Raw genomic sequence first — 24,327 nt, forward strand, 5'->3', positions numbered from 1 at the left:
AAAACAAAACCCCACAACCCTCTCTTCCCTTCCCTCCTAGACCCCCAAAACAAAAACCACCCAAACAAACAAAAAAATCCCCCACTAAAATCCCCAAGATGGGTCTGGTTGAACTCCAGAGCACACCTAGAGTGTGAAACATCAAAAAGTTAAAAAAGCTCTGGTTCATGGTTCCAATAAAAACAATTAGCACAATTCTGCAGCCCAGAACTGAATTATCTTAAAATATTCCTTCAAATTAAAAAAAGTGTGAGATAAATACAGTGACAGGAGCATGGAATGAAGAGATTTTCAACAATATAAACCAAGTTATTGTATAAAAAACCAGCTGCATTTATTAAAAATCAAACAAACTTGCAAACAATTGTGTGCCAAGAGTTTTCAAGGAAAACCTGTGGGGTTTTTTCCACAGGAGAAGAAGAGCTAATAGGGAAATGTAATAAACCAGACTGAATGGCCCATATTTACTTGAGTATTTAAAATTCCTAGGTGGTTGACAATATATATTTTATATACATATATATATTTAGTTTTCTTGCAGGACAGCTCACATGGGTGGAATCTCCAGGACATCAGAGGGTTTTGCCAAATTCAATGATTCTACCTGTGATTTATGAGGCTCCCTCACACCCAGCACAGCTCCTTTTCCCTTTGTAAAAGCCATGGATTGCAGGTGACTTTACTGGATTTTAATACCAACATTCTGGAGAAACAAAGGGCAGCGGCAAAATAATTTCAAATTGTTGCTCCACTTCTCATCCGGGGGTGAAGAATGGGGAGAGGACTTTCCCAGCTCCACCTCTCCTCAGGTTGGACCCTTCCCAACCTGTCCAGTAGCAGGAGGTTGGAACAGGTTGCAACAGGGAGCAACTCCAGGCAGAACTTCAAACTCCAGGAAGGTCATCAAACAAGTGAAGCCCCAGCAGAGATTTCATGGCAATAGTCATTTCCATTTCAGAGCAATGTTTATCTTGACAGAGCAGCTCCAGGTCACAGAAGCCAGGAATTCATGCCATGTAAAGCACACTCCTTCCTCCTCTCTCCTCCTTCTCTTTCCTGGCCCTTCTACAGCTGTTTCTGTCCAAATTCCAGCAGGGAATTGTGGAGTCACAGAATTCTTAAGGTTGGACAAGACCATTCAGGTCATTAAGTCCAACCATGGTCCCCACTAACCCATGCCCTCAAATGCCACATCCACACATTCCACCACTGCCCTGGGGCAGCCCCTTCCAGTGCTTTCCAAACCTTTCCATGAAGAACCTTTCCTTAACACCCAGTCTAACCCTCCCCCAGCTCGTCTGGAGGCTGTTTCCTCTCATCCTCTCACCTGTTCCCTGAGAGAAGAGACCCAACTCCCCTCTCCTCACCATCAGCTTCTTTCAGGGAATTGTAGGGAACAACCTTGAGAGGAGAGAGCAACCCCAACAGCTCAAATGGGAATTTGTGGCAAAGCAGGAAGTTAGGAGACAGCTCAAAGAAGAATTGCAGGCTCTTTCCAAAGGATCTATTATTCCTATGTGAGAGGAGACCAGAATTGCTCAAAAGGGCCTTTTCCCCTCCTTCTCCTTCCCAAAATGTTCATTTGGTTACTGTTATCTGAACTTCCACTTAGCCCATTCCAAAATCATTCTGGAATTTGCAACAGCACCTTCAGAAAAAAACCCCGAAATTACTTTTATAATGATATATTCCTGCTGACTCCTTGGAAATAGAGGCTGTTTCCACATTATCCAAACAGATTCCAATTAATCATCATTATCAAACCTCCTGGGAATTTTGGGGATGGGAACTTCTCACTATTTCACCACTATTTCCTCCCCTGTTAACAAAAGTTCCCAAAGGAACTGGGCTCTGCTGCTTCCCCACTTTAAGCAGTGTCATTCCATTAGGTGGTATTTTCCTCCAACCTTTTACACCTCAAATCCCATAATACAGAAGTTCAGGAAACTCTTGGTGTCTTCAGGTCAGTCTAAGGAATATCCCATCCAAACCCAGATTTTAGATGTTATCAGACCTAAAAAGAAGTTCACAAACTCACTTCTGAGGCCTCTGGTATTTGATTTTACAACCTTGAAAAACAAAATAAATCCATCTCTCCAATCACAATGTTCTATTTTAGAAAGTTATTCAGAGCTCAGCTGACACCCTTGAGTGGAGTCTGCTCCTGAGAGATTTTTAGGATGGAATCTTGACAGATTTATTTTTGATTTTGATGAAATGTCAAGTGAAACAACTAGGATAGCAATACTGCTGCTCCCAGAATAAGCAGCTCTCTATGCAACTGAACTACAACAGAAGAAAAATTCTGGGTTTTTCCTTCAATTTCTACCAGAAAAAAAAATTCAAACAAAAAAACAACCCCCCAAAAAAACCCCAAAACAATAAACCAAAAAAACCACAAACAAACCCCCAAAAGCCAGGAGTATAAAGCACAGAAAATAAGACCATTAAGTTCAAATTATTCTGCTAACTTGGAAATAGCTCAGAACAAATCACAATTTACCACAAAGTGCCAAAAGGTTGACAACCTCTAAGAAATAACACTCAACTCCAGACAGGGTAAGAAACATCTATGAATTCATGACAGAAGGAAGATCTGTAAAGTAAAAGCACACAAAATGTCTACAAGACTCAGTATTTTCCTGAAAAATATTCTAATTTTAAATTTTAAGAGGTGATAAATGTAAATTAAAAACAAAACCAATCTAAATATGAGTTATTCCATCCAAGCATTTTGAATATATTTAGAGGAACAATAATAAGACAGTAACTTCCAATAATTATTTACTTTTAGATCTCTGAGGTCTCCTTGGAGCCTTCTCTAGGTGAGCACCCCCAGCTCTCCCAGCCTGGATCCAGAGCAGAGGGGCTCCAGCCCTCAGGGCAGCTCCATGACCTCCTCTGGACTCATTCCAACAGCTGCACATCATTCTTGACAACTTGAAAGAATTCAATGGGGGCAGAAAAAAGAGAAAACCTAAATTTTGGGCCATGTTAGTGGCTACATATTAGTGGTACCACATATTAGTGGCTGGCTTCTTTTCTGCCTTCACTCAGAATCAGGATAGAAACTCAAGAGACGGATTTTCTTGTTTGGACTTGGTTGTTTATGAATTCTTATCTGAAGTACAGAGAGTTCTGCAATACTTCCAGCTAACAAGCCAAAAGTGAGAAAATTGAGGTAGATTTAGCTAGGTACAAGGTCTTTCAAAGGCTAACTATTCAATTAAAAGCTAACATCTATATTACTTATACTTTTGACCCAATAACCAAACATCTGTGACCTGCACTGCAGTACTATCTAATTAAAAACTACCACCTCAAACTAAGAAGGAACAAGAAGGACTTGTCCCATACTTATTACTATATTCTACAACCCTAAATTCCAAACTCTACACCATGTGATATTGCACACTTCTATTCTGACTACACACCAGTGATTGTAACTCCATCACTCAAATCTGGAAGCCTTCTCCAAGACCTCAAGTCAAAAGCAGCATTCTTTTGAGGGTCAGTGTCAGAAAGCACAGAAAGTTTAAAACTCCCAGGCTTCAGGGTTCCAACAGGGTTTCAGAGCCATTGCCTCCCTCACAACAAAACTGCCACATCCATACCCAATTCCACAGGAAACATGGACTATGGAAGTGCCCACACCACCCAAACTGCCACCAGCAACAACTTCTCAGTGTTCTCCACGAGCAGCAAATCTAAAAACAACTTGGAGGAAAACAGTTTGCACTTTCTGCTCCTACAGTGAGTTCAAAGCCCTGAAAAAATGCAACAGAAATCACTAAGCGAGCATTATTAATTCATTAGACACGTAAATAGATATTTGCTATTTAATATATTTGTCAAAAACAACAGTTCCTGAGAAACTGCTGTGGCTGGACGTGTAACTCAGCATAAAAAGGAATGAAATACTCATTTATATCTGTGCTATTATTTACACTACAAGCCTGAACTGCTTTAAGCATCAGGAGTGCACCAATTTGCTTAGTGGGGATGCTCTTTGCACCCTACAATCTTTAAAAGTATTTATTTTTCAAAGGTTGATGCAACTGAATTGCTTTAACACACCAAAAATTATAGTGGACTTATTTTTATAAAGGTCATCATTATTACTGATCACCTGAATTCTCTTAAAGTTTGTAGACATAAAACAGGGAGTGCAAATGCTTATTCTGGAGGACTGATGCCATAATAAATCAGAAATGCCAGTAAAACTGCAGGAAAAAGCTTCTTACAGAAGCCAGAAAGGAGAGGAACTCACTTTAGAGTCTGACAGTGTTCCTTAAAAACTGTGTCCCAAATGTTTGATTTTTGTCACCCAAACAATTCTGTTGAAGTGCCAGCATGAGCAAAAAGCTTCTAAAAGATGATTTAACCACACAACAGACACACAAAAAAACCCAAACTCTGTTTTGCCTCACAATGTTGTTCAACACTCAAGTCACCTCACATGGTATGGAATTCATATCCATTAATTCCATGGAATATCTCAGGGAGTTACTTCTGATTAGCAAGTCCCGAGCCCCTCTCACTGGGGGTGCACATCTGCTGGAAGATACCCTCACCTGGGGCTTAACCACAAAACCAAACCCTAATTCCAGCTCAGGGATCACCTCTGATAGCTCAGGACATCCTGGAAAGATGAATCTTGTCCCACAAGCTCCCTCCCTCACCAGGCTCTGAGCCCCTCTCATGGTGAGACACATCTGGGAAAACACCCTCACCTGGGGCTTACCCAGAAAAACAAAGTTTAATTCCAGCTCAGGAATCACCACTGGTAGCTTGGAAAATCCTGAAAGGGTGACTATCAGCCCACAGCCTCCCTCCCATGCCCAGTCCCAGATCCCATCTCACAACCCCTTCCAACCAGGAGAAAAGCCAGGAAAGGAAGACTTTACCTTCAACTCAGAATCAGTTCTGGCTCTGATTCAGCTGCAAGTGTGACTAACTCTGTTTGCTCAAGTCAAATATCTGCTTAAATGCTTTCCTGAAGAATTATTCAAGCATAAGCAAATATTTGGCTGTGCTGGTGCTACAGTGAATAATTTACAGTGCAAATCCAGCTCTTTCTCCGGCTTTGGAGGTTCCAAAAATCCAAACACTACTCCAGGTTTTATTTTACCAACACTTCTTGAGCAATTAACACACGAGTAGTTCAGCCTATGGACTCTTGGATTTACTCAATCCTATTAAAGTGCTCTTATGATCTGGGACTGGCACAGTTGAGTTGGATTTTATCATTCTCCTCTCCTTGGATAAGACCTTTCAGGAACGTGAAGATTTTTAAGATGAAATTTCAAGATCCAACCTACTCCCAACCTCAATTCCCTTCTCCCAGCTGCTGGGTCTGTTCCACATTAAAAAAAACACATTTAAAAAGTGGAGCATTGATGCTGCTTCTGTCCCTTGTCCTTGTGCTATCAAGCTCTTGAGTTTTTACCCTCACTTGGAGGCAGCATTTTTAGAAAGCAAAGACACAAGAATAAGGAAAAAAACACGGTGACAATTTATATGAGAATCTGAAGTAAAATTTTACCAGCAACTTGAAATTCCTCAGCATTTTCTCTGTATGTACATACAAATAATTCATTTGCAAATATTCCTGCTTGCCCCCATTCTTCTAGGGACTACTGGTTTTGTTCCTTTCCTTGCCCCACTCTTTAAGCCTCTTATTTTCTGTGCCTTTCTTGCAGAAATGAGTCTCTAAGAGTCGATGAGATGCCATTGCAAGGCCAAAATAAAGCCTCAGTAACAGCTCAAAAAAGTGATTTCAAACTTCAGTGAGAACACCACAGCTGCCCCTGGGCCTGGCTAGGAAAGATGCAATGTAAAAGTTAATTAACAAGCCGTTTTTACTTCAATGCAGAAATCTCTAAGTTTATTTCAATTTTGCACCCCTAAAAACCCCAAACCAGCTATTTTCCAGTTTTCCTCAATTATGAATTTGTTTATTTTCCATCTTTATGGACCAGGGGTAGCCAGAGAATCCCAGAATGGTTTGGGCTGGAAGGGACCTTAAAGCTCATCTCATTCCACCCCTGCTGTGGGCAGGGAAACCCTCCAGACACTCCCAGGGTGCTTTTCCACCCTCCTGGCAGCAGAACATCCTATAGATGATTTAAAAGGATTAAAATATTTAATGCTGCTGATTCCCACTGAACAAAGAAGACTGATAAATAGATGGCAGGTTTGCACAGAGACAACTCAGCTGAACTCACGAAAATAAAAAGAGCTTTCTGGAATAACTGAGGAAGGGAGAGAGAAGCACTTTTGTTTCCTGCTTCCATCACGGTGATTAATGTCCTGTCTGTTTAACAAGCAATGCAGCTATTGGATGGATTAACAGGATTACAACTCTTCATTGTTCTTTCCTGTCCACAAACCCCATTTTTCCATGCATTATGAATTTATTTATTCTTGTTTCCAACCCCTCTCTATGGACTAGACCTATATATATATATATATTTTTTTTTTTTTTCACGTAAGGTGTTGAGTCACCAAAGAAGGTGTTTGGCTGGGACACTGTTCATTTGAAACTCCTGCTGTGCAGATGGTGCCTCCAGAAAAAAGAGCAAAGATATCCTAAACCTGCTATCAGAGCCAGGAGACTTCAGCTGAAAATTAACATAAAAAGATTAAAAGAAATACAACCATATTAGGCAGGAGCAGCTCAGTTTGTTCTTCAATAACCTTTGTTTTCACAAAATATGCACACAGAGTTAAAGTCACACATTAAAGTGTTAATAAAAAAAAAATAATGTAATAGAAAAGTCCAAAGATCAGTTTGGTTGCTTTTACTGCAAGACAGGTATTGGATTCCATCCCAAAAACTTCTCCATTTCCATTTTGCCAGAGCAGCTTCTCTCCAAGGATGGGTCCCTAAGATTACATAACACAGAGGAGAGAATCCAAGGGGTAAAATCTCTCTGACACCAGGGAATGTTTTGTCAAGAGCCCTTCTGAGTGCTTCTTGCAGGACACCAGGAACTGTATCCACATCTTATGGCTGAAAAACTGACTGGTGTTTTAAAAACAGAAACATCCCAAACTAAACCAGGACAACAAACATGACCCAGATTAATTTAATTAGTTGGATTTAAGTGCATTCATTTACTGAATAAAATGACATTTTCTCAAGTAGAATCTGCATACTGCCTCTTCCCTTCTCCGAGAGGATTTTATTTAAATTTTGTTAAAATAAATACACTAAACTTGTCAGTTTTCTAGAAATGAGTTTTTCTACCTGTCTGTATCGCTAGAGCAGTAGTGTTAAATACACCTTGGAGTAGTGGCAGGAGCTGTGTTGGAGTAGCTCAGTGCATGACATGTCAGAATTAACATGTGCACATGCCCTGGGCAGAAATTTCATCCAGCCACTCCGAAAACCAGCTGAAGATTTTGATACTGGAGATTACCAGGCCAGAAGTTAGGCCACATGCCAAACAATAAAACTGGTTAAGCCAAAGAGCTACCACAAATTTGCATCACGATTCAAAAGTCCCCTAAAAAACAAATGCACATCCCATTATTGTACAGGAGCCAGTCTGCCTTCCTCCTCACCTTTGGGACACTCCCAATGAGTCCCAAACATTCCTTCTGCCACTGAGGCCCACCTGGTACTAACCCCCAGCAATCCAGGGACACTCCCTTGTGACTTTTACCCTCCAGGGACCAGGCTCCTCAGCAGAACCTAGCCTAAATTAAGCCATTTCACAGGAATTCAGGTTTCTCTTCTAGAAAGGAGCAGGAAGTCCGAAGTTTCATCTTTATCAGGTCTTTGGTACATTACTAATGACCACATTCCGCACTTAAATCACAGATTATTTACAGTAATTTCATGATTATAAGCCACACATCCAGGTGTCTGCAACTGTCTTGGGTTACAATACAGAGTGTGATAAAAGGTATCTGTTCTATCACCATCTGATAAGACCAGGCGGGGCAGTGATCCTTATCTCCCTGGGAGATATTCTGCTAACGGGCCATCCATTGAAACCAGGCAGGGCATTGTTCTTTATCTTTTCACAACCCATCCTTCCTCCAGCCAGTCATTTTCTGCTAATGGCCCATTGAGTCCCACTGTGGGACTGATAAAATTACTGCATCCCATTGGAAGTTGCTCCAGCCAGGGGGAAGAGCCAAACATTTCTTACCAAGATAAAAACAGAGGCTTTGGGACACTAAGGGAGCCCCTTTCTCCACTGGACTCCAGAGGAAAACCGGATTTCTCCACATCACCACTGGACCTCCGGAGGGAAACTGCACCTTGTACAGGAGCACTGCTCCAACTGAATCACATCTGTCACTGCAGGAGGATGCAGCCACCATGGAATGGGACTGCTGCCAACACCCTGCCTGACAGGGTGTCAGGGTGTACTCTGACTGTGTCAGGGTTTGGGGTTTGTTTCTTTGTAGTATTGTATTTCTATTTTAATTTCCCTAGTAAAGAACTGCTATTCCTAATTCCCAGATCTTTGCCTGAGAGCCCCTTGATTTCAAAATTATAATAATTTGGAGGGAGAGGGTTTACACTCTCCATTTCAAAGAGAAGCTCCTGCCTTTCTCAGCAGACACCTGTCCTCCAAACTAAAACAGCAACTTTTCCTTCTTTGTCCATATATAAGCCGCACCTGATTATAAGCTACACTTTGGGTTCGGACCAAAATTTTAGTCAAAATGGTGCGGCTTATAATTGTGAAATTACTGTATTTAATCCCTGACCCATGTACATAAGGAGCCTTCAACACAAACAACCTCCGATATCCAACCTGGCACAGTTAGACCCCTCTCACCTCACCAGTTTTCTTGGGAAGCCTCCTCACCCTGGACAGCTGGATTGGAGTCTGTTCATGGAGTCCCAGGTTAGATTTTCATTATTTTAAGCACATCCCTGCTATTCTGCACCTCCTTTTTGCCTCTTCTCCTTAAGCTTGATCTTCAGTTTCCTCCTGCTCCCACCCAATGGCACCCGAGTCCCAAAGTGGGTCTTGCCCTCCCCATCTCCTCCTTCCCTGTCACTTCTGCACATCAAACCCACTTGTCCCCGTCATTCCTGAACAGCCTCTCCCAACTCTCCCCTGCCCTTCTGCTTGCTGAGCTTTCCCTGATCTGACACCACATCTCCCAAGCCTCAAAGCACACTTTCACTCCTTTGCTCCATGACTTTCCTTCCCAGTATTTTTGGGGGATCTTATCCTTAAAAATCCCTCATTGCTTCATAATAGGCACCGAACATAACTGAGGTGATTACATATTTGATTATGCTTGGATTGATTTCTGAGCTCGTTGGCTGGGAGGGAAAGGAGGCAGTTAAATCTTTACTCACCTTTTGACATTTTTAAAAGGCATCACAAAGCTGGAATCACTTCCCTCTCTTCACCGCCCCAGAGAAGCTATGGCTGCCCCTGGATCTCTGGAAGTGTCAAGGCCAGGTTGGAGCTCCCTGGGATAGGGGAAGGTGTCCTGCCCATGACAGGAGGCGAGATAAGATGGGCTTTCACCAACCCAAACCATTCTATGATTTATCCATCTACATTTAACCAGTCTACCTTCTGAACCTCCTCATCCCTCCAGCTGCTTTTCAGCCCTCTGGCAATTGCTTAAATCCATCTCCTGATCCTTTGTTTCTCCTGACACCCTCACACCTCAGTGCTGATCATCAACCCCCAACACTTAGCACTTCACTTCCTGGATTTTCTGGATCCCTGTTTTCCTTAAAATAAAGAACACCCAGGGCGCTCATCCACCCAGGCTGGCTATTCCAAGACACTTGGCCTCCACATCTCCCAGGCAAATATTTTTCCACCCTTCCAGACTCCCAGAAGTGCTTCTGCCTACTGCTGAATGCAGCAACTGATGTGGCATTTCCAGTTTTTGTTGTTCTGCTGGATCTGTGGGTGATTCTTGTGCTCAGAGCTGGGGTGTGCAGGGTATGCCCACGTGCTGGGACATCGGGATGGGCACAGGGCGCTCATCCACGGACAGCTGGCACTAAGTGCCCACCAGAGCTCTGGGGATGGAGTTAAGCACCCACATGTGGGTTTTGTGTCTGCTCAAGTATCTCTTTGGGCAAATATCCAGCAGGAAACGGCTTCTGAGGAACAGAAGAGAGATAAAGATGGGATCTTACAATATATTGTTAAGACAGGAAAATGACAGAGATATCTTTGGGAGAAGTGCAAGCACAGGGATTTTCAGATTGTTCCTGGCTGCTACAGGGAACTACTGTTTCCATCCTGGAGATAGGCTACACATGCCAGGGATTACTGGTATAGAAATGGTTTGGGTTGGCAGAGACCTCGTAGATCCTCTCATCCATCCCTCTATCCAGAGGCAAGGACAACTATTTCACCCTGCTCAGGTCCTGCTGATTCCAGCCAACTCAGCCCACAAAATTGATCCCTTGTTCATCTCAGTCCTGGGTATGAATCCCAAAATGGTTTGGGTGGGACCTTAAAGCCAATCCAGTGTCACCCCCTGCCCTGGGCAGAGTCATCTTCCACTATCCCAGGGGGCTCCATGCCCCAATGTCCAACCTGGCTTTGGACACTTCAGGGATCCAGGGGCAGCCACAGCTGCTCTGGGCACCCTGTGCCAGGGCCTGCCCACCCTCCCAGGGAACAATTCCTTCCCAATATCCCATCCATCCCTGCCCTCTGGCAGTGGGAACCCTTCCCTCTTGTCCTGCCACTCCAGGCCCTGGCCCAAAATCTCTCTCCATCTCTCTTGTAGCTCCTTCAAGAATTGGAAGGCCACAGTTGACATCAGTCCAAAGCTTCTCCTCTCCAGGTGAACAAACCCAGCTCTCCCAGCCTTTCCTCCCAGCAGAGCTGCTCCATCCCTGTGATCATCCTGGAGCCTCCTCTGGACTCTCTCCAGCAGCTCCAGGTCCCTCCTGTGCTGGGCCCCAGGGCTGGGGCAGCTCTGCAGGTGGGGTCTCACCTGAGCAGGGCAGAGGGGCAGAATCCCCCCCTCCCCTGCTGCCCACACTGGGGGCTCAGCCCAGAATTGGGTTAAGAAATCGGGAAATCCAGGAAAAAGCACTGCACCTCATTCCAGCGTTGTGCAATAGAAAAAATTCCACACCATCACCAGCAAACTTTGAGGTGGAAGGAACAGCCACAGGGGAAGCAATGCACAAGAACCTCAATCCTACATTTTAAATTACTCAAGCAAATTTCCTGAGTGTAAATGGAGCACATCCCCTGGAATGAGTTAAGCTGTTTTGCTGGACATGAAACATCTCATTGTTTGTTTAGATACTTTACTCATAGAGCCTGTGTTGTTGGCTATTTCTGAATGATCAACCAAAATGGGTTTACAATGTTTATAATTAAGAAACTATTAAGATATCCAAGTAACAGTAAGATCCTTTAAAGAAATCCAGGAATACCACCAAAACCAGAGCTTAACAACCCAACAATAACACATCACTCAAAGGAATGTTTTAAAAGTGGGCTATTCTCAAATTTCAAAAGCTGTCAAAGTAAATAAGATTGTTTCACCAATTTCCTGTAACATCTCATAAAGGAAAAAAACAATGTTGTTTTCTGACAGTCTTTAAATGAACAGCACCCTTACACCCACACAAGGTCACAAGTTTGTCTCTGACTGAGGCCAGATGTGGGAGAATGGACAAAAGCAATCAAGGAAATGCACTCAAAGATGCAGAAATCACAGAAGAAATGGACAGCCTGTACACATCCACAGGCTCCTGATAACATTCTCCCCCTCTTTCACTCACTTTTCATCATTCTACTTGATATTTTGTTGGTACTGAGCTGACATTTCCATGAATTCCATTTTAAAAACCTGGTGTTTAGAAGACATTAGGTTTAGCTGGTGAAGTTGAACAGAACTGGCTGAAAACAGCCAGCACAGCATGGACACTCAGTGACCTCCCCATGGCACATCAGTGAGGCACCACATTCCTGCCAGGGCATTATCACAGCTTCAGGCATCACAGCTGAACATCTGAGGCTGGAGAAGGAGTTTGGATAAGGACCTGGAATTCCAGGATGAGACAGAATGGCTTTAAACTGAAAGAAGGCAGGGTCAGATGGGATATTGGGAAGTGCTTGTTCCCTGGAAGGATGAGGAGGCCCCTGCACAGGGTGCCCAGAGCAGCTGTGGCTGCCCCTGGATCCCTGGAAGTGTCCAAGGCCGGGCTGGAGCAGCCTGGGATAGTGGAAGGTGTCCCTGCCCATGGCAGGGGATGGAACTGGATGGGCTTTAAGGTCCCTTCTGACCCAAACCATTCTGGGATCCTGTGATAGTAAAGCAAGCCTCACAAATCAGGGAAGAGACCTCTTTCACCTGCAGCAATATAAACTGGCCCAAGGTTCAGCAGAAGAGACTCCAGGACAAAAATCCCTCACAATCAGACAGGAGCACAGAGGAGAGGGTACCCAAGGCACTCAGGTGGAAGAAAAACACAGAAGACAAAGTTCATGATGGGCAGGTGAGCCATGGCTTTCCTTTTCCATGGAGAAGTGAGCAATGCCAATCCATCTTGGAAGCTGTTCTGTCCACAAACCTTGGAGATGGAATTTTACCACAGGGGTGAACCAGAGAGGTGCCAGTGTGACTGTTAATGTCACCAAACAGCAGCTGCTGAGAATTGGTGACAGCCAGCACAGATTCCTGGTTACTGCTGAAGTCAGGGAAGGGGATCAGACTTGGAAGTCATGATTATTCCTACAGAAGAGAGGATGGAGTTTTGGACATGATCCTGAGACAGCTCCTTTGAACACAGGCCAAGAGGCATTCCTGTAGTAACTGCAGGTGAGCAGTGCCCAGTGAAGTGATGTGTCCCCTCCTGGGGCTTTGTCCACAGTATCCTGAGGCTGCCAGGATGGGGACAGACAAAAAAGGCCCTGACAGCAAGAATGTAACAATAGAATTACAAGAAACATTCATTCTAAAGATGAAAAGAGAAGATAAAATTAGTTTTCATTCAGTGTCAGAAGAGATGTCTTTCAACCCAAGCATGTATTCCATGGGATTGGCATGCCTGAGAGTAGGGGTACTTTGAATCTATTATCTCAATTTTTGTGGCTTTTCTCCTAAAATGTGTAAAGAGAGATGAGAGAGAAAGGAAAGCACTGTGGTGTGTAAGGCTGGCTGTCCAAAATAAAAGGCTGAACTGCGGGAAACACCATTTTAGTGCAATTCGGTTTTAAAAACGAGAGAAAACTACGAGCTAAGAGGCCAGATGAGCTGGCCCACGCGCTTTACTACTGCTGGGTGAGGAGGGGAAGGTGTCAGAGTATGGAATTAAGTGCCAGGTGAAAGTCTGCCAGCTCCAGAGTCAGTCCTGGCTACAAACAGAGGGTTGTCAGCCACTCTGTGAGGATCTAAATGCATTTAGTACCTGGGCAGCTTGGGAAAGGAATATTCATTTGGATAAAAAGGCACGCTGGGACAAATAAGATATTCATGTATGCAGAGAGGGATTGGGAATTTGTCAGCTTTTCAGCAATTTTCCCCTCAGAGGAGGCGGCACAGGGAGTGGTTGTGGGTACCAAGCTGAAGTAAACAAAATGCTGGGGAAAATTTGGGGGGAGAGGAAGAGAGCCTAAATTAGAATGACATTATATAGGACAACAGGAAACCCCCGGAGCATTAAAGCATTTGCTGCCATCATTTCAAAAAAGAGACACCAGAAAAGGACAAGGGCTCAGGAAGGACACTGGGGGACCTTGCACTCCTCTATTAAATACAAGAAACCCAAAAAAATCCAACCCTACCTCAGAAGTCAGACTGGTTTGGCCTGCAAGGGATGTCAAAGCCCACCCAGTACCACATTCCACTATCCCAGGCTGCTCCAAGCCCCAAAGTCCAGCCTGGTCTTGGACACTTCCAGGGATCCAGGGGCAGCCACAGCTGCTCTGGGCACCCTGTGCCAGGGCTGCCCACCCTCCCAGGGAACAATTCCTTCCCAATATCCCATCCATCCCTGCCCTCTGGCAGTTTAAAACATGAAAATAAAAATTCCCAAGGATTACTTGCTGCAAGAAACAGACATTACAGACATCAAATGAAATCTTGATCAGCAAAGCTGCTGTAGCAACAAATTTTTCCCATGACACTGTAATATTTCTGTCCTAGAGGAATACAGACAGGAATAAAAGCAAGAATACTCACAAAGAAATCTTCCTCACGTCAGCTAAACACTCGGGCTTGTTCAGGAAGCCATCAGAACAGAGAAAACACTCTACTCCCAGTTGTTACCTCTCCAAACAACAATAGATTTAATTATGAAGATTAAAACAAGGACATCCCATGCTTCAGGGCTTTTGCCTGCAGGAGCCACAGGGGAGCCCTCAGCTAGTTCTGTGCACCTCATCTCAGGTATAGGGTTCAGGGACACATTTCCTCTCTCCAAAACATGCAGTGAATCAGAGGAATATTTGCTGAACAGAACAGATTAATGTCTTAATTCATTGTTAATTGATATGTTTGATTTTGCCCCCCAGCAGTGAGATATAAATTGAGTAAAACACACAAAAGCCCATAAATGAAGTCTGAGTTTCCTTACAATTCTCTACATTTGTTCCAAGCTAAAGAAACCACCCAGAGTAAGAAATTTACTTCACGTAATCTGAATTTTACACATTTTCCATCACTTTGGTCCTCAGCACACAACAGGGAAAAGGGAAGGTTCTACACCTGAGCATAAGGCAGTCAGGTTCTGGGAAATTTGGGCTTAAACCCAGCTGTTTCAACAATGTCCTGATTCCAAAAGTGACAACACATCCCATAGGGGACCTTCTGGCTCTGCACAACTCCCTGCCAGGAGGGGACAGCCAGGGGGGGTCGGGCTGTGCTGCCAGGGAACAGGGACAGGACAAGGGGAAACGGCCTCAAGCTGTGCCAGGGGAGGCTCAGCTTGGACAGCAGGAGGAATTTCTGCATGGAAAGGGTGCTCAGGCCTTGGCAGGGGCTGCCCAGGGAGGTTTGGAGTCCCCATCCCTGGAGGTGTCCAAGGAAGGGCTGGAGGTGGCACTCAGTGCTCTGGGCTGGGGACAAGGTGGGCACTGGGCACAGCTTGGGCTCCATGGGCTGGGAGGGCTTTTCCAGCCTCAGGGATCCTGGGCTATTTTATTGCAGTGAAAAGAGTTTTTTTCCTGGAGCTGACTCCTGATTCACACAACTGATGTGAGGCATTCCTCCCCAAGGGGAAAAACTGGGAAGAAAAATCTTTCAAGACAAAATTCCCTGATAACAATAAGATGCTTAGCCTTGGAGGGAAGCCATCAAAATCAAGGCAAAATCTGTAAAGAGGCCTTTGGGAAATTATCCAAAATAGCATCCAGACAGAAGCAGTGCCACTTGACCTAAGGACACAGCCTGAGGTGACACAAAAAAGTAGAGAACATCACAGTAATGACATCAATGCTTCTGAACAGCCTTACCCTGATTCTGAAGTTTAAATTTTTAGTGCATTCTCATTAATTGCATCTTGAGAGCATCAGATTGTTTTAAACTTGGTAGGAACAGATTTTTTTAGGACCTAAAGCACCATGTGCCAGGATTTTGGGTTCTGCCATGTCACTTTGAAAGGTCAAGGGGGAAAGAAATAAATCAAAGAATCAGAGTAAGGCTGTGAAAAAAGTGAAAAAAAGTTCATGAGAATCCAGCTTTGGCTAAACCTCCTCAGAGGCCACTTAGACTGGACACCTACTGGGATGGGAGGGCAGCAGCCCTTCAAAATCCCCCTTAAGAGGCAGATTTACCCCAGAACAAGACCTGGATTTACCCTGGAACAACTTCCACCTTCTGTTAACAAGGTGGCCATAAATCACCTCAGCACAGGAGACCTCAGTCATGGCTCTAAACCACGTTGTCCTTGTATTGAACTCTGGATTCATCCTCACAGGAGCCTTCTCCACTCTTGGACTTGAAGCGTTTTCCAGGCTCTGTTGAGTCCTTCCTCAAATTCTTTATGCATTTTCCTGATGCTTTAATCATTGTTTACACCTTTGTAGAACAACTGCAGAGAGGCAGATATGGAAATCTACATCTTTAGTTATCACTTAGCGTGCAAACACCCCATGTGGCTGCATGCACACCTGATGCAGTCAGATCAAAAAATCTGGTTCAGCAGATGTCCCACCAGAAAACCCTCAGGGCACTGGGAAGCTATAGAAGTGAATGTTGGGTTTCTATATTTAAATCCCCTTTTAGGAATAAAATTCTGATGTTTCTGTTTGGTGTCGGTCTTGGGTTACAATACAGGATGTCATAAAAGGTATCTATTCTATCACCATCTGTTGAGGATGGGGGCTGTTATCCTTTTCTCCATGGGAGATATTCTGCTAATGGGTCATCCATTGAAACCAGGCAGGGCATTGTTCTTTATCTTTTCACAACCCATCCTTCCTCCAGCCAGTCATTTTCTGCTAATGGCCATTGAGTCCCACTGTGGCACTGATAAAATTACTGCATCCCATTGGAAGTTGCTCCAGCCAGGGGGAAGAGCCCAACATTTCTTACCAAGATAAAAACAGAGGTTTTGGGACACTAAGGGAGCCCCTGTCTCCACTGGACTCCAGAGGAAAACCGGATTTCTCCACATCACCACTGGACCTCTGGAGGGAAACTACACCTTGTACAGGAGCACTGCTCCAACTGAATCACATCTGTCACTGCAGGAGGATGCAACCACCATGGAATGGGACTGCTGCCAACACCCTGCCTGACGGGGTGTCAGGTTGTGCTCTGACTTTGTCAGGGTTTGGGGTTTGTTCCTTTGTAGTACTGTATTTCTATTTTTAATTGTCTTTATAAAGAACTGTCATTCCTAATTCCCATATCTTTGCCTGAGAGCCCCTTGATTTCAAAATGATAATAATTTGGAGGGAGGGGGTTTACATTCTCCATTCTAAAGAGAGGCTCCTGCCTTTCTCAGCATACACCTGTCCTCCAAACTAAGACAGTGTCCTTCAATACAACTCTTGTTTTTGAACATGGACAGGCCTTTGCCCAACTGAGCACTGCAATTTTTACATTTATGACTTTCAATCACAAGACATCTTAAGTCTTCTACAGGTCGTGGTAGAGGAAAGCTCATCCCACCATTTTATAGCAGAAAACCAGGAAATTCATCAATGTCACACAGCTGCTCTTTGGAACTGTGCTCCACTTTCAGCATCATTGGATTTGCTTGAAAAAGAATTTGAGATTGAGTCATGTTTTAAAAGACACATTTAATTGTTTGTCTTTTTTTGTCCCAAGTTCCCTCCCAAATATAAATATTCCCCAAAGTCTCCTGAAGAACAGGTTGTCCAATATGGAAAATAACAGCCAAAAATGTTAATCAATACTTGAATCAAAGTATTCTGCTCAGGATATTTTACCAGCTCTGTTCCACACTGGAAGTTTAAAAAGATATGGAATTTTCAAATTCATTAGGAACATAAAATGACCCAACTGCTCTATTCCTTAGCATCTGTCCTAGATTTCTTTCTCTCTAAATTAATAAATTCTCCTTCTAAATTCTTGAAAGGCGGAAGCAGTGCTCAAAGAGTCTGGATTTCAGGGTTGATATCTTGCTTTCTTTATGGGAATTATAAAATCATAAAATGAGTTGGGAAAGATCTTTGAGATCATCTAATTCCATGCCCAAGCCATGGGCAGAGGTTTGCAGTCACTTCAAATTCAGAATTGGGCTCATGTATACCAGAATCGCTCTCCAAGAACATTTATGGGATACAAAATTCTGAGAATTAAAATTTTGCTGGATAATCAAAAGGAATTGAAGAGCACCGAAGTTTCCCAACACAGTTTGCTGAATTCATTGCATCTTCCCTCCATTTTTCACCAGAACACCAAATCCTTGTCCCACCTGTATAAATCAGAATCAATTAATATGTATTCCTCAATTTCCTTCCTTTCCTCAAGCTGAATTCCAGAGAAATGGGTATTTATTAATGGATTTTTTTCCCCTCTTGGAAATAACTGACACAGAAGACCTCTGATACCAAGGAATCCAGAGTCATGGAGACCCAAAGTCTAAGTCAAGTCAATGGATTGATGGGAAAAAATGGGAACCATAGCCCAGAAAATCCTTGTTAAGGTAAAGGGAAGAGCAGAACAGGGAAGCCCAGGGAGCTGGGCGGCCACAGGAGATTGGGGAGGACAGGCTGCACTCCAGCCCAAGGATCAGTGACAGCGTTTTTAGGGTATTAACAGAAAAGGACTGTAAGCGAATGGCATCTTTACTGCCTTGGAAGGCATTGTTTGCAGGCTTTGCCAGGCAATAAATTGATTTAGCAAAATGTCAGAGTGGAGGGAGGAGGCAAGAAATAGGAGGTGAATTCCTCCCAGAAGAACATCAGCTCTCTGACTGCTCTGCAAAAGGCAGCTGAAGGATTTACCGATCTGCTGGAGTATTTAATGAAATTATTCTCCTGCGTACAGCCTTTATGAGCTGGATCATTGCTATCTCTCCCCCAATAACTCACTCCCTTCTCATTATGCAAAAAAACTTCACATAAATATCTCTACACTCATCATTCCAATCACTTGTGCCACTGCTGTTTAAAAATCATCTTAACACTGCCACTTCCCCTCATTCCATGGCATAATTCAGCACAGCATTGCTAAAATCCAATTCAGAGTGTCCCAAAACACAGAGTAATTTTGGTTTGTGGCAGGACACCAAGCCCATTCCTACTTCATATGAAAGTTTTGTCTAAAGTTAACTAGATTGCCAATTTGACCATAAATTTGGTATTAAAACTAAATTCTCTTCACCATTTTAAAAAGCCTAACAAATGGATGAATTGCAAAACAGAAGGTGGGATCTCTGACAAACAATTCAAACTTAATTCTTAATTCAGAGGAGGCAAACAAAAATACAGATTTTAGAATCAATTGGTTACTATGAATTTCCTTCTACAAATCAGAGCCTCTTACAATTGACAAAAAAACTGCAATACAGCAAAATTTTGGCTTTATTTCAAAAAAAATATTGACTTCACGTATGTTGGAAATAAGAACGGGGCAGAGGCAGAAAACTCTCAGGTTTTACAGTTTCTACACCCCATGTCTGATCCTACAATCCTTGTTCCAACAGCTGCAAGAGAAGTTTTCACACCAGTTGTATGAAAAGGAAAAAAGAAAAAGAAGCCGCCTTCGAAGAATTAAATTACCTTTGAAATCTTTCTCCATCCTTACAAAGACAAAAAGGTCGTCAGTCAGGACAAAGCTATGGTTGATCAGGTATCCAAACAAAGAGATCATTAGGACCAAAAAATAAAGTTGAAAAAAAAAAGGATTACCAAACAGCCCAGTAACAACCTATTTCATGTGTTGATAACCCAATGTTTGCATTGGAAAAGGTGAGAATCATCAATCCTTGCCCCCCTTTCACTTCAGTCATTACACAGCTCCATGACATCCTTGTTCTGTCCTTCCTTTTCCAGGTTGAGAGTCTGGAAATCACTTAGTTATTCTTCAGAGAGGAATTATTTACAGTCACATAATTAAGTCTCTGCTGAATTTCCCCCAGATTTCATAAAATCTTAACAATGGGGGAAAGTGTGAGACTAATTCCCAGGGAAAATGAACAAAATGTTTTTCCACCTCCTCTGTTTCTGTGAAGAAATTGAAAAGTCTTTTAATACAGTCCAAATGTTTAAGAACAAGAGACACTCTCAACACTTCACCATCACTGCTTTTGGTTCATGTATGCACCTCTGTGACCTTTCCCTGGAAAATAATTCCTGTATTTTCTCTCATCTTGCAACAGCACAGACAGTGCCCCACAGCTTTCAGAGGTGGGAAAAGTACTACTGTCCTCATCATCCACCAGGAAAGGACATTAATCCCAGCAGGAATGCTGGGGACAGAACAACCACAATGGATTATGTCCATGTCTAATAGTTCTAAGAGCTAAATCTCTCTATCAGGCTCATTCATCACTGGGATGCATCAGAAGTTTTTTTGGGTAGAAGGAGATTTTTAAAGTCAGTTAAAGGCTATTAGAATATTGCTCAACAAACACAAATAATTTGTCTTCCCACAAAGGAGTCATTTCAACACCTGTGCTCCCACACAAGAGCAGAATCCCTGGATTCTCCACTTAGGTGAAGTACATGGTCAGGGTTGTGTGCAAACATCAAGACTGGCTTTCATAAATTAAATCACAGAAAAAAAAGGCAGAAAGCACAAAAAAATAAAGGAAAACGAAAATATTGTGTCAGATTGGTCCATGGATCTGCAGTAGCAGTTGCTGTTTGTAATTCATTCATGTGCCAAGTTGGTGGCAGGGAGTAAAGACACTTCTAAAACTGTGTTTATCTGAGCTCTGCCATCACTGTTACTCCTCAGGTCTGACCAAAACTCATCCTCAAGGAACAAAAAAGAGTGACCACAGCCCTCTCCTTCCTCAAAAATCCCATGCTTTAACATGAGATGATGAACCAAAAGCTATGCAGAAGAGATTGGGAGAGAGCAACATACATGGGAGGGAAAGAAATATGTACGCTGGTGAGCCAAAAAAGGTGGTTTTAATACCAGCATTCAATAAAGCACAACTGCATTTGCTAAACCCAATCCCAAGTCCTGCTGGGCAGACATATGGCACATAATAAACACGAAATTGGTTAGAACTGCTGAAATGCCATCGGATAAATGAAATTATTTTCTAACAATACTTAGATACTGGGAACAGCTCCTGCCTTCATACACCAATTACTGCTTAATTACTGTCAGGCCACACTTCCTAAAGGAATAGCAGAAGGAAATTTATGGCATCAGTAAAGGAAACGTCTGTTACGTCAGGAGTAAGAATCATTATTGTTTCTTACAAACTGGTTTCTGATTGAACCTGGCCTTGGACACTTCCAGGGATCCAGGGGCAGCCACAGCTTCTCTGGGCACCCTGTGCCAGGGCCTGCCCACCCCCCCAGGGAACCATTCCTTCCCAATATCCTTTCTAACCTTGCCCCCTGGCAGTGGGAAGCCATTCCCTGTGTCCTGGCACTCCATCCCTTAAAATAGTCTCACTCCATCTTTCCTGTAGCTCCTTCAGGCACTGGAAGGTCACAATTTGGTCACCCCAAATCTTCTCCTCTCCAGGTGAACATTCCCAGTTCTCCCAGCAGAGCTGCTCCATCTCTCTGATCATCCTGGAGCCTCCTCTGGACTCTCTCCAGCAGCTCCAGGTCCCTCCTGTGCTGGGCCCCAGGGCTGGGGCAGCTCTGCAGGTGGGGTCTCACCTGAGCAGGGCAGAGGGGCAGAATCCCCCCCTCCCCTGCTGCCCTCACTGGGGGCTCAGCCCAGGGCACAGGGGGGGTTCTGGGTCCCAGCTCTCACCCACAGCACCCCCAGGTCCTTCTCCAGGGCTGCTCCTGCTGCTCATCCCCAGCATGGATTTATCCAGGGGTTGTCCTGATCCAGGGCAGCACCAGCACCTGGCCTTGTTAAAGCCATGAGATTCCCATGGGCACTTCTGGAGGTTGTCCAGGTCCCCCTGGATTTTTGGGAGATCATTTAACAGTCATCACACAATGTACAGAAGAAACAAAATAAGTGTTTCTACATCCAGAGGTTCCCAATTATTTGAATCCCTCCTCCCCAACAGAAGGGCATAAATCAGGCTGCTCATAAATTTCTGCTCCACTAAGTTTGCAATACAAAAGCAGTTTCTTCCCTAGGGACAAAGAGAAGTAGCAGCACTCAGAATTCTTGTGAATTCTGCTCTCTGTGAGCAGGCTTGTTTCCAAAAAATAGAAAACAAATACAGTATTTGGAATACTTGAGTAGCTAAAAAAAATCATCCTCAAATGCTTTCCAGCACTATCTGCTCTGGTTCTCCTACTCTTTTCCACCTCATAGTAGGATACACCCCATTTCCTACCTGAAGGGCAAGAAAATGGAAGTTTGCTGAAAGCCAGAGCAGAGGAAAAACTCCTCATCCATTTCCCCTCAGGGCTGTCTGCTGCAAAGCCCCAGGCTTCAAGGACAGTCAGGCATTTAAGGAAAAATGTCTTCATTTTGTTCCTCAGACCATTTGAAACACATGTAATAAATCTGGAGAACAGCTTGCCAGATGCATATTCTAAGGAGGAAGAAAATCAGTGCATGAGAGGGACAAACTTCAGTAAACAGATTAATTATGTTAACATTAATGATTCTGAAACAAGAGCCACAAGAGACAGGGTCCTCCTCCCTGCAGACTGATTTATTGAAATAAAGGCCAGCATTGGAAAAATCACCTGACATGAAGCTCCAGATCCATCCGGATTTTACCCAAAATCTTTAATAAAATGACATAAAGCCCCAAATAAATAAGAATAAAGCACAAGTCAGGAAAACACATTAGTTGTATCTTCAGCTGTGTATGCAACAGCTTTTATATAAATACACAACTTGGCCCCAGAAAAGTTAGCTTTACAATTCCTCAATGCTCCTTTTCAATGTCACTCAGCACCTTGAAAACTATTTAAATCCCTCTAGTAATCTCTAGTATCTGAAATTTTAAAATTTGACTAGAAATTTGAGCTTACTAGAAAGCAAGAAAGACAAAGAAGTATTAAAGTGACTTGTGAATTCTAAGTCTCTAAAACTACGTACAACCTCTTCCTAAAGAGTTTTATACACATGATCTTTTACACATGATGGTTAAGACATCACAGTGCCTTAAAATTCTTCATTCTGGATGCTTCTTTCCCTTTTAAATTAACTTTCAGGGTAAAACACATATTTCTCATAGTGTCTCACAGTGTCTCTTGTAATCCTAATGGTGCAGTACCCAAACCTGACTATTTAATTCTCATTGTTCATGTAAAAGTGTGTTCAGTTGACTGTTCAAACTTCCCAGTTTCATCTGATCATATGGGAAGGCACCGAAGTATCAAATGGAAGGTGTTATAGGCAATTTAGTTTTTAATTAATCTAAACTTGGAGCTAAAATTATGACACACAATTTAATTTTATGTTTTAATCAGTCCTTAATAGAGCATTTTAATCTCCAGAGCACGCACACAAATTTGGAAGGGTGCAGTGGAAGGCTCAACTAAACTCTCTACCTCACTTGAAAAAAAACAGTCCCTGAATTTCAACTAACCTGAGAACAACAGGTCAAACAAAGCTTTGAACAGTGACAACTGAGAAAATCCCCAAACTTTGCCTCACTTCAAACACACTTCATTAAAAAAAAAAAATATTACGTGAAACATCAGAAATTGCAAAACCCCCAAACAATTAATGAAGACACCTTACACTATCCCAGGTTGCTCCAAGCCCCATCCAACCTGGTCTTGGACTCTTCCAGAGACCCAAGGGGCAATGAGAACTTCTCTGAGGATCTGTGCCAGGGCCTGCCCATCCTCAGAGCTGCACAGGATCAAGTGAATATCTCCACCCTGGCAGAAATTTTAGATGAAATCCTGCAGCAAACTTTCCCACACAGTTCAACTATCAGCAGGACAAACAAGAAACAAAAGTTCCAACAGTGAGAATTCCACGTGTGTCCAACACAAAGCAAGCCTTCCTACTGAAATCAACACCAGAAAATTTTTTAAAAATGAAGTTTTTAACCACAGAATTATTAAGGTTGTAAAAGCCCTCCCAGCCCATGGAGCCCAAGCTGTGCCCAGTGCCCACCTTGTCCCCAGCCCAGAGCACTGAGTGCCACCTCCAGCCCTTCCTTGGACACCTCCAGGGATGGGGACTCCAAACCTCCCTGGGCAGCTCCTTTCAATGCCTGACCCCTCTTTCCATTAAGAAATTCCTCCTGAAAATTTTAACCATCAAGATGTTAATTTTTTTCTTTTTTCTGAGGCATCTTGCCCAGCTTTGCTCCAATGTGCACAAACCATTGCAGGCAGAACCTGTGACCTGGTGAGAAATCTCTCCCTGAGAAGTCACTAAGTTCAGATCTCATGTTCAGGACCAAGCAGCTTCCTGGGGACACCAGAATCATCTTCTAATTTAAGTAAATCAAAAAGCCAAATACCCAGGCAGACATTTTTACACAGAGCACGTGTTGAGGAGGTGCTGCCTCAAGGCTCTGACAGGATGCCCAGGCAGTCCATGCTGACAGACCTTTTAGGCTCCCAGTAAATAAAACTGTCAGAACAAGAAAAATGAACAGTTGGAAGTGTGAAAAAAATAAAAAAAAAATAATTGAACTTGATCTGTACATCAATTTAGCCTCTGGGGCAAACTAAAATAACTTGGCTCTTACTAGCCTGGAAACATCCAGCTCTCTGTCCAGGGTGATTCATGTTCCAGGCTGAATCATCAGAACCAATTAAGAAAATGCAACTCCCTGACTTTGTCTGAAGTACCACCCACCACCTGATG

The 24,327-nt window shown here is 43.3% G+C and overlaps 1 protein-coding gene across 10 annotated transcripts in view; it reads right to left on the minus strand.

The window, feature by feature from the left end:
• PCDH15 (protocadherin related 15) overlaps positions 1–24,327 on the minus strand; it is a 642,731-nt gene that overhangs the window by 263,731 nt on the left and 354,673 nt on the right. The window lies entirely within an intron of this gene.

Source organism: Catharus ustulatus, chromosome 8 (genome assembly GCF_009819885.2).
Source record: "Catharus ustulatus isolate bCatUst1 chromosome 8, bCatUst1.pri.v2, whole genome shotgun sequence".
Lineage (NCBI taxonomy): Eukaryota > Metazoa > Chordata > Aves > Passeriformes > Turdidae > Catharus > Catharus ustulatus.